Below are 17107 nucleotides of genomic sequence, written 5' to 3' on the forward strand. Positions count from 1 at the left end.
CTCTCTCTCTCTCTCTCTCTCTCTCTCTCTCTCTCTCTCTCCCTGTATGTATGTATGGGGAGGGGGATCTGTCTATCTTTGTCTATCTCTCTCTCTCAGCTTCAAGCTTGTGGATCAGATGTAAGCTCTCACTTTCTGCTCCAGCATCACACCTATCTGTCTGCCTGATGCCATGGCACCCGCACCCCATCATGATCATAGTTTCTATACCTCTAAGACTGTAAGCAATCAAATGCTTTCTTTTATGCATTGCCTTGGTCATGGTGTCTCTTCACAGAAATAGAAAAGTAGGTCAGATGACATCTATCCCTACTGATACTAGGGTACCATTCTTTACAACATCACATCCCAGAGAGCATCTATCTATGATACTAGAGTATCATTCTTTATAGCATCACATCCCAGTTACTATCACTGCTGATACTAAGGTACCATTCTTTATAATACCACACCCCAGTTACAATCTCTGCTGATACTAAAGTACTATTCTTTATAACATCACATCCCAGTTACTCTAACCTTCCAGCAGGGTCTGTAGATCAGTGACTCTCAGCATTTTCTAAACCTAATCAAGGTCAGATTGGGACTGAGGAGGTGCTCATTTTTGTGCGCAAGGAAACTGCTGCATTTTCAGGCTTTTTCCAGTATACAGATGGCTATTGTTGAACTACCACCTTACCATGAAACCTATTCTAAAGTCCCTGTAATAACATACTCTATTAGTTCTGTTCCTCCAGAGAACCTAATACAGAGGTAGACTATAGCTCACTGTCTGAGAGTCAGGTGAGCTCCCCTTGGGCACCACGAACACTAATAAACAATGTTCTCTGGAATTTATATAAGAAACTATATCACCTTGCTTTATAGTACTTTTCTGGGCCCAGGGACTTTTCAGAGTACTTTACATAATGTTTTTTAATCTTTGAATATAATATATTCAGTAATCACACATGTAGTCACCATTATTCTCTCCACTTTACAGTATTTGATTATTTAAAAACATCACTAGAGACATGCCCTGACCAAGGACACACAATAAAATAAATGTCATGGACAGCTTGTAATGGTTTTTTGGTTTTTAGTTTTTTTCTTTTTCTTCCTAGTGAAAATCTTTCCTCTTTATTTAAAAAAAAAAATTGTACAATGTATTTTAACCATGTTTTCCCCTTACCTAATCTCTCCATCCTCCCTACTTCCCTACTCTCTCTCTCTCTCTCTCTCTCTCTCCCTGTCTCTCTCTCTCTCTTTCTCTCTCTCTCTCTCTCTCTCACACACACACACACACACACTCAGAAGAAAAATACAAAAATCTTAGGAAGTATTTGAAAAAAATCCCCATTAGTAAGATTAACCACTACACCAATCAATTGCACATGTCAACCCGACTTGACTAACAAGCCCATTTGTTGAGTTAAAACTTAGTCTAGACGCCATAGTGAGGTATTTAGATGTAATTAACATTTTAATCAGCAGCCTTTGAGTAAGGCAGGTTACACTTCTTATTGTGGATTAGTCAACCTCATCAATCAGAAGTCTTTCTAAGAGCAAAGACTAAGATTTTTCCAGGCAAGGAATTTAGCCTCTAGGTTGCAGGGGAATGCTTTTTTTGACTACCCCAGTACAAGTAGAATCCAGACATAAAACCACCATGTAAGCCTGGCATGAATGACTTACCTGCAGGTCTGCCTTCTAGACATCAGCCTTCTCAGGACCCCTCACAATCCCAGGATGCAATTCCGTAAAGTAAATGAAGTAAGTAAAGTAAAGTAGCATGTTGGTAACGTTTCTCTGGAAAACACTGATAAAAGAACTAAGTATATTACTTTCCTCTCCCAGCCACTGAAATTTCAGAGACTGAAGAACTGATTCCTCCAAGCTGTCAGCATACCTCCACACTCACATCATGGTAAATATATTTATATTTCCTCTCTCTCCCTTCCTCCCTCTTTCTCTCTTCCTCTCTTGGTAATTGATTAAATATAATAACAGATTGAGTTTCTCCTTATTTTATGTGTGTGAATGTCTGTCCTGCAAGTATGTGTACCACAGGCATGGCTGGTTACCTGTGGAGGTCAGAAGAGGCATGGGGTCTTCTGAACCTAGAATGACAGATGGTTATAAACTGCCATGTGAATGCTGAAAACCGAACCAGAGTCTCCCTAGGCCTGTAATTAAAATATGTTTGAATCAAAATGGCCAATGGATTCCTAGTGTTTCAGATGAAAGAATCACTCAGATACCTTCTCACTCCTACAGGGGATAAAATGGAAGTAAATCTAGTCACAGAACCTCTGGAAAACTAAAATAAATGACACTTGACAGAGACAGCAGTGGAGAATTCCAGTGTCATTTCTTACCCACAGAAGATAAGCCCGAAGACCTCCGTGGGCTAAAACTGAAGGTGACTTATTTCCAACTCAAGTAGAAAGCCTCTTCCTGTTTGCTCTGAGAAGGAACTTTGTGGCACTTCCTTCATACACTCAAATTGTCAGCATCAATTTTTATTTCTTGGGTCAATTAGTAAATAAAAGAGTGGCTTATCTGAACACAAGTCTTGATGCTCTGAGAGTTGAAGGCATAATCTTGATGAGAACTAAGTAGCAAATGGGTAGGTACCTTGTACTCTGGACAATGACATGACTCACAATCACACTGAGCTAGAAGCCACCAAAAATGCAATATGTTAGAAAATTATTTCCAGAAATTTCCACTTCAGACTACTATGGACTGCTAAAACTACAATTAGTGAAACATTGCTTAAGAGCGGTCTACCTCACATTGAAAGTGAAGAGAATTATTGTCTTAGCATTCCTATTGCTGCAACAAAACATCAGGACCAAAAAGCAAGTTGGGGAGGAAGGGGTTTATTCAGCAGCTTATACTTCAAGATCATAGTTCATCATTGTAGGAAGTCAGGACAGGAACTCAAGCAGGGCTGGAACCTGGGCAGGAGCTGATACAGGGCCATGGAGGGGTGCTATTTACTGGCTTGCTTCCCCTGGCTTGCTCAGCCTGCCTTCTTACAGAACCCAGGACCACCAGCCCCATTGCATCACCCACAACGGGCTGCACCCTCCCCCATTGATCACTATTGAGAAAATGCCTTACGGCTGGATCTCATGGGGACATTTTCTCAACATAGGCTCCTTCCTCTAGCTTATGTCAAGTTGACACACAAACCAGCCAATATAAGTATGTATCTCTGTGCATGGATGTTGGGAGCTATTAAGGCAACACTATTGCCCTGATCTCTGAATTGGGCCTCTCCCCCCCCCCCAGAATAAAAGGGGGTCAAAAGTGGGCCACCATCGCACCGCTCCGAGAACAACCACAGATTGTTCCAGCCCTAAGTCAGTGCAGGATGTCCTGACCTCAAGATATACCCTGCTTCCCCGTGTAGTTGCCAAAAGAAAAATTTCCGCTGCCCCATCCCTCCTGCTGAGAAGTACTTCCTCTTTTTTCACTGCTCCATCCCTCCTGCTGAGGTGCATTTCTGCTGCCCCATTCCTCCTGCTGAGAAGTACTTCCCCTTTTGCTTGTGCATTTAAGCCTTGAGCCTTGCTGAATACATTGGGACCTTGATGCCACTCAGTGTGTTTCCATGTTGTTCTTGCACTTAGTCCTCATCTCTCTCTATCCCCCCAATTGGTTCTTAGGAGAAGGTCCCCTCGAGACCCTCGAATAACTGAACCTGCTGGACAGGTCACATGAAATCTTGAGTCCCCTGACCAATTCAGGGTACCCACTTGAAGTTTAGGTCCTGAAATATTAAGTGCCTACTCATGAAATTAGACATACCTCTCCAGGGATGGATCTGGCCCAAGCAGAAGCACTATTGATAACAGATCTAGGAATACCCACGAATAATAAAGAGACCCAGTGCTGATAATGTTAACAGCTGAATCTGTTGGTAAATTACTGGCACACCCACAAGTTCAAGCAGTTTCTCAACATCTCATTCTTCAATGCTAACAGAAGTTCAAAGGCTTCCAGATTCAAGAGCCGTCTCTGCATTGAATGGAGTTTTGTTCTGTTATGCAAAAGAGAAGTCCCATGTAAAATAGACCCAGTTGTAAGGGTTTTTCCATTACAAGGGCATCTTGGCCAAACAGACCTGAGGAATACCACAAAGTCACACCACCTAATAAAACAAACACAGGGGTTTTACTGGGGAAAAGATATAGAATGGTGGCCACCTCTGAACAGGAAGAGAGACAGTAGAGGGGTGGGCTTTTATACAGTCTTTGGAGCACACCCAGTGAATGGAAAAGTACCCAACATAGGAACCATTGTTTGACTCTTAATATTAAGTCAGAGGGGCAGGGATTTCCAAACCTCAGGAGCTCAGGGTCAAGGCAGGGGCAGGATGAATTTCCACTGGCCTGTTACCCTACACCAGTACCGAAGTCCTGGTGGCTTCTGATGGAAAAGATTAGAAAATCTTAAAATGAAATCTACCACCAAGAGGATGATGCTCGGTGGTACATTATGGATGTTCTAGCCTGGACTACATGGTGATATTTGACAGGTTTCAGACAGAAAGTTCCGTGAAATTTTTGTTTGTTGATTTTTGTTGTTATTGTGTTTGCTTTTTAATTTGGAGTCAATCACCTAAAAATAGTGATCTAGGTTAACAATCATCTCAGTAAGTTTCTGCTCTTTCTTCCCTTAGAAAGGAAAGAATAGCAGTTTTATGCCTGATTCTTGGGACGCCAAGAAGACCACCAAGGACTCAGGATCTGATGCAAACACAAGAAGATTTATTTGCAAGCTCCAGCTCAGACCACTATCTGCCCTGACACAGCAAGGTAGAGGAGCTGCGTTGAGGCTCATAGAAGAAAATACAAAACAGAGATGTCCATACCTTGATGTTATGTGATTGGGAAATAGTGTATGGGAGAATGGGTCAAAGTGAAAGGGGTGTGTCTAAATTGAGACAGAGAGAGAGAGAGAGAGAGAGAGACAGACAGACAGACAGACAGACAGACAGAGACAGAGAGACAGAGAGACAGAGAGACAGAGAGAGAATATAACAGAATCAGGTATTGATTTTCTGGCTGATTGATTGGCTGCAAGTGTGGATGCAGTTGATTCAAATGGGAATGTACATCTTGCAGTTGTTCTTAGAACTGGAACATCCCAATACCTGGGAGGGTGGAAAACCGGAGGGCCGTGACAACTGCCAATTTTCTTTCAGCAGCACTGAAAGACTGAAGGCTTGGCCAGAGATTGACATTTGTGTGTCCTTGCCCCTATCAGCCCTTGTGGGCCAACAAGCAGTCTCAAGAGTGCAGAGGAGCTGGGAAGCAAGGTCTGGGGTAAGGGGCAGTATAAATGACCTAGGAGATTGTGTAGGAAGATAGCCTTTTTATTGAAATAAGAGGCCTAATTATATAGCTCAAGTGGGGGGGGGGGCGTAGGGGAGGAAAAGGACAAGGGAGGAGATATTCCCTGAGGGGACAAAGACCCTCTAAGCTATCCACTAGATTAGTAGACTGCTGGTCTTATGATTTCTGAGAAGCCAGTTCTCCCATGGGGAAGCAGAAGCCTAAACCCACTTTACCATGATGCTGCCTTTGTCTCTATGGGATTGAGTAGGCCCAAGCTTGATTTGGGTAGAGAGCGGCCACATTCCCACTGTGCTCTCTGCGGACTGTCTAGGGTATGGGCAGTGCTCTATCATTTTTCATCTGGCTGAGAACCCACAGACATTCAAGTTTTGCATGGAGAAAAATGAGCAAATAGCTGTTAAAAGCCCTGTAGGACTTAACCTGTTACTATCCAATGGGCTACAAATTAGCTTAGTATAACCCTTCATTCAGTACTTGAATAATTCCCATTTCACTAGACCCACAACCAACTCGGAAGAGCAGGGCACAATGTCTCTTTTTACCTTCCTTTTGTTAGCTTCATCAAGTTGCTCATTGGTAAGGAGGCGTGATATTTCTGATGAGTTTACCTGGCTACAAAGAGCACCCATCATATAAAAATCCATCTAATGTAATAGTGGTTACTTGGAAAGTTGAAAGGTAGCAATAAATGCTAGCAATTTATCCAAATGCTGAACATTGATCTAGATAATGATATACAATGAGCCATTCTTTCCATTTTTTCCATCTCATCCTGCCTCTCAACGCTGGCCAGGGCTAAGTCAGGTGAGACCCTTTCTTAGGCAGCAGCCAGAGGTGGAGGATAAAGGGGATAAAGCTTGTGGCTGCTCTAGAATGTGAGCTTTCAAGGCTTGGAGCAAATGAGAAAAAAGTGGGTGTTGAGTAAGTGGATCCAGGAGAAATGGAAGTGTTGAGACACTCAGAAGCATCTCCAAACTGGGTGGCTGTCCAAGGAGTACTTGAAAGTGACTCCTTTCTGCCACACAAACACCACCCTCCTGACACCACCACAGAGTTGTTAAAGTGTACCTTGTTCATAAGCCAGGTGTGTGTGTGTGTGTGTGTGTGTGTGTGTGTGTGTGTGTGTAGGATAAAAAAGGGGCCATATTTCACACTGATGAATACAGATAGAAAAATGTAAAAGCCCTGTGGCCGAATAGATCCCAGGGATAAAAAACCAGGAACAGGAAGCAGCTAGGTGGTTCACAAAGTCTCAAAGATAATTCTTAACTTTGAAATCAATAGGATTCTCAGGAAAACTCTTACAAGAACCAAATTGTGTCCCGTAAAGTAGATGGAATGCAATTTCTATTTTGACATATTGAATTTATCATCCGAGAACACTGGACTCCACTTTGGGTTTGGGGGCGGGGGGTAAATGAGATAGATCAGGATATGGCCACAGCACCAGGTGGTGTCTTTAGACTTTGCTTTGTGGACCACCCAAGATACAATTACTTCTTTTCCTTGAAACCTGCAGTCTTTTGAAAAGACTTGGTTCTGTTGCAGCTGGTTACTTTGGAGGAGGTAATTAATATAATACAAAAAAGGTTCCATCAAACCTGCCTTGAACATTCTTCTGTTTGAATCACTGCTTACAGCATCCTAAGTACCCCAAACCTCAGCAAGAAATACAGACCGTTATTCCTGTTTAATTATGCCCACATAGCTAATCCTTTCTCCTTGTAGATTTATTCTGTACTTCTTTCTTCTCTCAGTAAAGTCGATGTCCTATCGTCCACCCCTTTTGGCTTTTGAAAATTCGTGTTTAAAAAATAAGTCACTATGCCCCCTAGTCCAAAGGTTGGAAAGCCAGTTCTCTTCATTGGGTTATTGTTTACCATCTATGTTTGCCTTTCCTTACTCTTCCATCTGTACATCCAATAAAAAATAACTTGTTCAGTAACTAGATGGCTGAATTCATTTTCACATAAATTTATTCATCTCACAGCAGCTTCTTGGCAAAGAATTCTACAAAATTCACCAACCTTGAAAGCCAGCTAGGGATGAGGGATGCTCAAACCCTTCCTAACAAACAGAGAAATAATATTCACAGCATATTGTTGTAGATACTGAAGGCTGCAGTATGCATTCCCGAACTATTGCAGTTTGTCACACTCGCCGACCTCTTCCCTGTGCATCATGGGTTTGTTATGTCAACAATGGCAGGCCAGTGGTCACCTGCTCCTAGACTGGTAGGTGATAGTGATACCCAGTAACATGGGTAGAGGTTCCTGAACTGACAGAATGCCTTAGTAACCATGATTACCACGGCCAAATACAGATGAATGAGGCTGGGGGGGGGGGCGGGGGGGGGAGGCTCTCGCTCTGTGGAATAAGTGCTAACTGAGGAAAAACGGCAAGAATGAATCTGAGCATGTAAGTCCTGAGTTTGTTTCCACTCTCTTCTTGTTCCATTTAATATTGTGTCTTCAAGCCTAATCTAAGTACTTCTCCTGTGCTGTATAACTAATATTCAAGATATTCTTAAAGAAAAAAGAAGTATAGTTAATGGAAAGAAAATGCAGAAAAAAGAGGAGAAGGAGGAGAGGAGGAGGAGTAGTTGGGAGGGGGAGGAGGAGGAGGAGAAGAAGAGGAGGAGGGGGAGGAGGGGGAGGAAGAAGAAGAAGAAGAAGAAGAAGAAGAAGAAGAAGAAGAAGAAGAAGAAGAAGAAGAAGAAGAAGAAGAAGAAGAAGAAGATGATTTCATAAAATTCCAATTGATGAATTTAACATCTCAAAGGAGTTTTATTATTGATCTGGAGCTATTTCTGAGAGCCACTGATGTTACTAGGAGGTAAACAGTAATTATCTCCACAAATTATCAAAGAAATTCACATGGTCCTCTTAGTCCCTCAGTATCTAGCAGGGCTAGTTTGGCTACTTTTTCATATGAATCTGTGAGCACATGTAATACCTATTCTATTGGTAAATTACCATGTATCATTTGAGCCCATTGAAAGCTGGCTCTGGAAACATGGAAAATATTGCCTCCTCCCCATTTCAGACTGAAACATTTTTGTCTCAAAACATCCTCTGAGGAGAGACCTCTTGTCTCCTTCAGAGAACACTATTGTTTCTCCCATTATCTAATAGTGCCTAGTATAGGAATGGGAAATTGGAGCCTGATTCACAGAGAGGACGAAGATTCTCCCTGCAGACCACTCTCAATGGGGAACTCTGGCTGACTGCCTCAGTTTCCCCAGTTGGTATCTGCTGGACATTTATAAGCCCCTGATTTGATGATGTTACTTTTTTGTTGTTGTTGTTCTCAGTTGGGCTACTGTAGTTGCCTCTGACTGACATTTTGAGTGCCCTATTTGATGATATCTCCCGATCTGCTTACTTACTATATACTTAGGAAAGTCATTGAGAAGAGAAAACGTAGCTACTGTAGATCATCCCCAGGACCATCCAGAACATCGTGCACCTGTAATTTATATAACTGGTCTGAAATCCCACTCAAAAGTTCTTTATCACAGATAACTAGTTCTTCTTGTCTGTCATTCTCTTGCCCGTCATTCACAGGACAGGCAGCCTGGTGTGTGTGTGTATACACATGTGCATGTATGACACATGACCAACCTATTTCTTCAGCCAGTAGGTGAGGATACAGCACAGAAGCATCTTCCTCCATCCTGAGTCACAGATGACAGAGAAGCTTGTTCCTGACTTGTCACTCTCCATTGGACACCTCTATAACTGAGGATTCCCCCAAGTCCCAGCTTTGGCAGTATTTTTAGTGAAGCACATTTTTTCAGGTTTAAATTATAGTTCTCTCACCCAAGAATTAAACAGGTGTTGCTAGAGGGACTGTGTAGAACAAATATAAACACTGGTGGCCATGACTCTTCAGTGCCCCTTGTGCCATTGGCTGCAGCTGTAATGGGGTCATGTATTTGTGAAGGTGCTCTTAATGATGTTATGATCTGAGTGACAGATACCATAAAGTCACCCCATACAACAGATCTCACATGTAGGTTTATTGGGGAGGGGGTATATAGAAGCTGGCTCAGGGTGAAGGTGGAAGGAAAATAAGAGAACAGGAAGAGAAGGAATTCACCTTTTATAAGGGTGTGATGGTTTGTATATGCTCAGCCAAGGGAGTGGCATTATTAGAAGCTGTGGCCCTGTTTGAGTGGGCATGGCTTTATTGGAGTGGGTGTGGCCTTGTTGGAATAGGTGTGTCACTGTGGGTATGGGCTATAAGACCCTCATCCTAACTGCCTGGAAGCCAGTCTTCCACTAGTAGCCTTCATATGAAGGTATAGAACTGTCAGCTCTGCCTGCACCGTGCCTGCCTGCATGCTGCCATGCTTCCTGTCTTGATGATAATGGACTGAGCCTCTGAACCTGTAAGCCAGACCCAATTAAATGTTGTCCTTAGAAGATTTGCCTTGCTCGTGGTGTCTGTTCACAGCAATGAAACACTAACTAAGACAAAGGGGATGTATAGAGGGAGGATATGAAACTCCTGGCAACAGTGGGAATGGGTCATATCTTGGCAGCTAGTGATGACCTTTGTTGTTGCTGGGTCCCTGGAGGCAGGTGGTGGGCATGCCTGATTACCAACAAAGGAGACACATGCTCAGTCTCTTTCCTGTGTCAGCCAGTAGGGACTTGTGTTCTCACCCATTTTCCTCCCTTGAATTTTATCTTTTCTAGTTAAGAGTCATTCCTTTTGAGACCCTTTCATAATCTTTTCACTTCCTGAAGACCTCACTACTCTGTGTTTCAGTCTCCCCATCTTCAAATGGAAGTAGCAATAGTAGATCCTTCACAAAAGCTATGCATTTCTGAAGACTGAAAAAGCACAGAGCCAAACACCATGCTTCAACAACAGAGATGTCTTGGCTCATGGTTCCACGGGCTAGAAGTGCAACATCAACCATGGGACCACTCCCTCATGAAGGTTCTGTGTCTGAGCCATCCCCATACCTCCCCTTCTAACTAGCACTCTTTGGCTTGTAAATCTGTTATGTCAGTCCAGTCTCTGCCTTTGTCTTCGGCTGGCACTCTTCCTGTGAGTCTCTTCACTCCATCTTCTTTCTGCATATATCTGTCCCTCTGTCTAGGTTCCATTTTTAGAAATAATCCTGTTGTACTGGACCAGCACCCGTTCTAATGAGCAAATATTACTCAATTAGCTCTAAAAGTGACTCTATTTCCAAATGAGGTCATATTCTGTGGAGCTGAGGATTAGGAAGGACTTCGTTATCTTTTCCGCAGAGATACAATTTGACTCATAACAGGTTTTTGTGAGAAGCAAATTAATTAGGGTAACCAAGTGCTTAGTTAGCATAAAGAGTAGCTTTGTGTTCTACTCCTAGAGTTGAACAATGTATATCTAGCACACAACTTGGACACACCATGTTGTAATCGACTGGATAATTTATAGAGTCTTAGGGAGGTGTCTAGAAATTTCTAGAAGGTTTAGAAGAATGGTCACAGGGGATGAAGCTCTCAGAGAGGAGATGAGAGTTAATTCTGGTAAAGATTATCTTAAGAACTTTAAGTAATACACACAATATAGACTTAAGAAAACTTTTTATTTATTTATTTATTTTGGCTTTTGAGACAGTGTCTCATGTACCCCAGACTGGCTTCAAACTCATCATGTATTATAGCTGAAGACACACTTAGATTTCTGATCCTCCTGCCTCTACCTCTCAAATACTAGAATTATAGGAATGTACTGTACCACCACATTTGGTTTATGCAATGCTGGGTGCCAAACCCAAGGCTTCACTTACGTTATGTAAGTAGTCTACCCACTGATTGATTGATATATACATAAAACACACACACATCCACAGCATACCATCGCCTCCTTTTTAAAAGTTCCTAAACTTGTCTTTACTTGCATAAGGAACTGGTGAAGCATCCAGGCAGCATTCTCACTACCAGAAACTCTATAGGAAATCAAGAGAGTCCCAAGGTCAAGAGAATCAAGGGCTGATTAGGGAAATGCAGAATACAAAATGTATAGGTGCTAAAGAATGGTGATGATACACAGGAAGCAGAAAGCAGAAGCATCTGTCTGAAATGAAAAACACATTCATCAAGTGGGAGAAACAGCCACATGACTCTGAGGCAGTCATTCCCACCAAATGTGAGAAATGTGGAGAGAGAAAGGGTCTGAAGGCCGCTGAGGGCAAAAATGGAATTAGAAGAGAAGTTTATTCTATGCTTGAAATAGTTCATGGCTACAGGTTCAAAGAGGATGCAACATCGCTCCCTAAAATGATGATATCATTGCTGAGGGTCCAGGAGAATAGTCATTCATACAGGGCCAGTTGTCTGTGTTCTGTGCGTTCTATCTACAGCAGACCCAGACACCCGCCCTCCCTGTAGCAACCTCTCCATCCTACCTCTTATGCAACCCACTGACTGTCTCTACATAAATGATACTTTGGAATGTTAACCAATGAAATTGTCTGCAACATTGTGTAGTACCCCTCACTCACACTCAGCAAAGTGGGCATTCTGCAGTCACCACCTCAGTGGACAAGCTGATGGGGCAATTAGTAGAGGGCAACAATCTTCTTGGCTTTCAACTCCAACCCTCTATACTCTAAATCCCTGCCAAGACAAGCCATTAGGGAGACTATAAGACCAAAATGAACAAAGCCTTCCATCTCAAAGGCTAGATAGTTCTGAAAGTATGAGAGAAAAGAAGCCAGCGTGTTAATCCATGAGATATTAGATGTTAGTCTGCCCTCAAATGAATAGGACCCAGACTCTGTTCCCAGGAGAAGAAAAGGGGATAAGAATCTCTACCAATAGAAATTAAATCTCTACCATTTTGGAGAATATCAACTCAAAAGCCAGAAAGCAAATAGATTTATAGAAAAACCATGTCTTCCTTAGTTGTGAGCATGAGTTTATAAATAGTTTTTCACTCTAAATTAATTCTGCCAATCAGATAATAATTTAGTATTGCAATGGCTAGAAGCCATTGCACCTCTATTGGGGAATCACAGCTCCCCAACTGACACATTAGATTTGTTCTTACAACTGGAAGCTAGGGAAAAAAATTATTCTTCCTTAGCCCTACCTTCATTTTTCCCATAACTTTCAATCAACAATATAGACTGCCTATGTCATCTTCTAATAAATAGTACTTTACCTACTGGGACAGCTAAATAAAATAGTTGAAACTGGAACAACATCAAAGAATACATAACATCTGATTTATATATTGAAGATAATATAATACAAAGCATAATACAACCTATTGCCTGAATGCATGCATTTTTAAGTTCAGGAACTCATTCATATTTTATCTGTCATTTTACATACACACATCTGTATAAAATTTATGAAATGTTAGTTTGTGATTGTCAGTTTACAACCAAAATATTGAATTCCCAGATGTTTTTCCTTTTGATATCTCAGATTTGGCCTCATTTGGGCATTTTATTCCAGAAAAAAATAAAAATAAAAATAAAATAAAACAGATTCCTATGCAATGCATTAGTCTGGCAGAAGGCTCCCAGAATGTAAGAAAGATATTAAAGACTGATACTCAGCAGCCAACTTTAAAATTTTAATCCTATGGTTTAAGCACAAGGTCACTATTTTTAATGGGTTTCCCCTCTTGAAATTTTTAAATGGTTCCCTCAGTCAACTTTAATAGCCTGAAAATAATTGAGAGAAAAAGCATCTATCTATCTTTCCAGCTGCCCCCAACCCCAACCTCACACACAAATACATAAGCCCAACCCAATTAAGTATGCGCAATGCAGGAAAAAGTCAAGACTGAAAGGTTAAGAAATGCGCTATTGATCAAAAGTCAGAAGTTTTTAGCTGAGAGGAGATTTTCTCTGAATGTGACAGAAGATTCTAAAAATAGGAAATTTATTTCACAAGCTAAATGGTAGCAGCAGCCAGCACTGCACCAAGTTCTTAGAGTTACATGCATCACTTTTGAATCGCTACCCGAGAGGTGAGACCAGTAGGCTTCCACGCTGAGCAGTGGGATCCAAGGATTTGAAATCACAGGGATGATACCTCTGGTATGCACACTTCATTTATCTTTAAGGGTTTTGGTAAAGATCACAAGATTGGTTCTCCTAATACTTTTAAATGTGAAATACATTTCCTTAGGCACGGAAGTTGGAGGGTAGCTTTATGATGCAGGAAAGTGGTGCTTAAGGGAAAGGCCTTGTTGAGTTCAAAGAGAGGCTGAGACAAGAGGTAAAAAGGAGAGGCTCCGAAAAGGAGGGAGGAAATATCATCTCTATTTTTTCTAATGCATTATTCTCCCTCCAGGGAGGTAGACATAGATACATTTCTTTTATTCTGGAAAGAAAAAAAAAACAGATTTTTCTTCACTCTGGCAGGAGTGAGAATCAGTTCATGAACACTTTGTGCTGTAAAGCTTTGCCTAGAGCTACATTTCTGTAGCACTGAAGGGTCACAACAAGTCTAGGTTCAAAGGGAAGAAGGAAGCCGCATGTCTGGTGGTGGTGGTGATACAACAAAATCATGCCCCCATTTGTAAGAAGTCTCGGTTAAATGGTTGGCATCTAAAACCGGTAGATTCCTTCCAAATTCGAGGTAGCAGAAGATTTTGATAAAGACACAGACACCTCCTGTCTCAACAACACATCAACCTCTACAGAACAGCTCTTCATATTTTCCCATTGAGCTCTTCTGACAGGATTCCCTCTGAAAACGTTTTCAATATCTGTTGTTTTCTTATGTTGACTGTTTTCCTATCTTTCTCCACTTAGGAGAGCTAAAGTGGTTCCCAAATCAAAAGAAGGAAGTGATAGTACATGGCTGAGGTATTTTCAAAGGAAAGGAAAAAACTTAGTTCTCATCTTAGTATGGTTAAAATCACAACTCCCTTGGCTGCCAGGAGCTCATTTGCTCCTTTCAAGGAGCTGTGAGCCTTGAGGAGAATTTGAACCGCAAGAAAATTCTGAGAGCCAGGCAGTGGTGGCGCATGCCTTTAATTCCAGCACTTGGGAGGCAAAAGCAGGTGGATTTCTGAGTTCGAAGCCAGCCTCGTTTACAGAGTTACAGGGCAACCAGGGATATACAGAGAAACCCTGTATCAGAAAAAGAAAGAAAGAGAGAGAAGAGGAGAAGAGAAGAGGAGAGAAGAGGAGAAGAGAAGAGGAGAGGAGAGGAGGGGAGGGGAGGGGAGGGGAGGGGAGGGGAGGGGAGGGGAGGGGAGGGGAGGGGAGGGGAGGGGAGGGGAGGGGAGGGGAGGGGAGGGGAGGAGAGGAGAGGAGAGGAGAGGAGAAGAGAAGAGAAGAGAAGAGAAGAGAGAAAGAAAATTCTGAGCTAGTAGCTGAGGCCTGAGTTCCCTGAAACTCCCCTTTGTCAAAACTCTTCATGGCAGCAGAACTCTTTCTTAGCATCAAAGTAAAAGGGCCATTTAAGTTTCCTGATGAGCAAAATTTGTTGATTTACAAAAAGCTGAGCTACTTAGTAGCCAACGGCTAACAAACATAATTGGTTACAAAGGAGACAGAAATTAAGGTCTATGTGGGGTACCCCTGCTCCACACCTCACACAGCAATAACATAGTTCTTGAGTCTAGCCTCCTAAACTACATAAGGAGAATAAGGAGAATTTTTCTCAAAAAAAAAAATTTTTAAACTGAAAAAAGGAGGTGGAGGAGGAAGATGCCAGACAAAATTGAATGCTAGGGGAAGATGTGAGTATAAAATTCTGGTAGTTTGTTAACAAGATTTAACTGTTTCTTAGAAATCCTCTTTCTAGGAATTTATCCAAAAACATGAGAACAAATGTTTGTAAAAAAAAAATTAAACAAATAAAAATAAAAAAGTCCTGTGCCAGAATGTCCATGTCATCTTTCTTCATAACTAACCCTATCAAGCAGTCTAAGGTACCAATCAAGCAGAGAATGGGTCAATAAAATCATAATGTTCATAAAATAGAATACTACTTGCCATCAAAAAGAATAAACCACTGATTTATACAAAAATATGAACAATTTTGAAAAACATTGTTCTAAAAGGGAGAAAATTTACACACAGGAATAATATACATACCACATTTCAATTGACATGAAATTACAAACAGAGGGAAATTGATGGTGGTTACTGTGGTGATGATGGTGACTGTGGTGATGGTTACTGTGGTGATGATGGCTACTGTGGTGATGATGGTTCCTGTGGTGATGATGGCTACTGTGGTGATGATGGCTCCTGTGGTGATGATGGCTACTGTGGTGATGATGGTTACAGTGGTGATGATGGCTACTGTGGTGATGACGGTTATTGTGGTGATGGTTACTGTGATGATGATGGTTACTGTGGTGATGATGGTTACTGTGGTGATGGTTACTGTGGTGATGGTTACTGTGATGATGATGGTTACTGTGATGATGATGGTTACTGTGGTGATGATGGTTACTGTGATGATGGTTACTGTGGTGATGGTTACTGTGGTGATGGTTACTGTGATGATGATGGTTACTGTGATGATGATGGTTACTGTGATGATGGTTACTGTGGTGATGGTTACTGTGATGATGATGGTTACTGTGATGATGATGGTTACTGTGGTGATGATGGTTACTGTGGTGATGATGGTTACTGTGATGATGATGGTTACTGTGGTGATGGTTACTGTGGTGATGGTTACTGTGATGATGATGGTTACTGTGGTGATGGTTACTGTGGTGATGGTTACTGTGATGATGATGATTACTGTGATGATGGTTGCTGTGATGATGATGGTTACTGTGATGATGGTGGTTACTGTGGTGATGGTTACTGTGATGATGATGGTTACTGTGGTGATGGTTACTGTGGTGATGGTTACTGTGATGATGATGGTTACTCTGATGATGGTTACTGTGATGATGATGGTTACTGTGATGATGGTGGTTACTGTGGTGATGATGGTTACTGTGGTGATGATGGTTACTGTGATGATGGTAGTTATTATGATGATGGTTACTGTGATGATGATGGTTACTGTGATCTGTGATGATGGTCACCTGTGATGATGATGGTTACTGTAGTGATGATGGTTACTGTGATGATGATGGTTACTGTGATGATGATTGCCTGTGATGATGGTTACCTGGGAAAAGGGTGAACGAAGGAACTTCTTAGAGAGATGTTTATCACTCTTCTTGTTGCTGTCAATAAAAAGTCCAACAAAAACAACTTAGAGAATGAAGGTCTTACTTTGACTCACAGTTTGAGCGTATCACACATCATGGCCATCATGGATGCAGGAGCATGAGGCATCTGGTCATAGTGTATCTGCAATCAAGAAATGGAGAAAGATGAATGCTGGTTTTCAGCTCACTTTCTCCACATACAGGCTGAGTCTTCCAACCTCATTAACCTTATCTAGAAAATCTCTCACAGACATGCCCTGAGGATAAGTCACCGAGGCTAATTCTGGATCCTGTCAAGCTGACAACTTGATCAGGGCAGATGGTTATATTCCCATCCCTAAGATTATAAACTTAATTCTATGTCAAAAGAATAAAAATGATCAACAGATACTCAAACCACTGAAGGCAGGCCCACTAAGGTACTAGTGCATAGGTGTCTGCAACTTGTTTTCAAGTGTATTAAAAATTAAGATGAACTGAGACACACAGGGTGTGCTGATCTCTTGTTGCTGCTCTGAGAAATGGCCACACATTCGGTGGTTCTGAGCAACATGAGGTTCTTAGTTAACTATTGTAGAGATGAGCAACCCAAAATGAACTTCTTT

The 17107-nt window shown here is 41.7% G+C and overlaps 1 long non-coding RNA gene across 1 annotated transcript in view; it reads right to left on the bottom strand.

Annotated features, from left to right (window-relative positions):
• The window catches only part of Gm40677, a 219229-nt gene extending 202582 nt beyond the window's left edge, over positions 1-16647 (bottom strand). The window contains exon 1 of the long non-coding RNA XR_871771.1: positions 16577-16647. This is a non-coding gene — a long non-coding RNA (predicted gene, 40677). The remainder of the gene's footprint in view (positions 1-16576) is intronic.
• Positions 16648-17107: the final 460 nt, after the last annotated feature.

This window comes from Mus musculus, chromosome 10 (genome assembly GCF_000001635.26).
Source record: "Mus musculus strain C57BL/6J chromosome 10, GRCm38.p6 C57BL/6J".
In the NCBI taxonomy this organism is placed as follows: domain Eukaryota; kingdom Metazoa; phylum Chordata; class Mammalia; order Rodentia; family Muridae; genus Mus; species Mus musculus.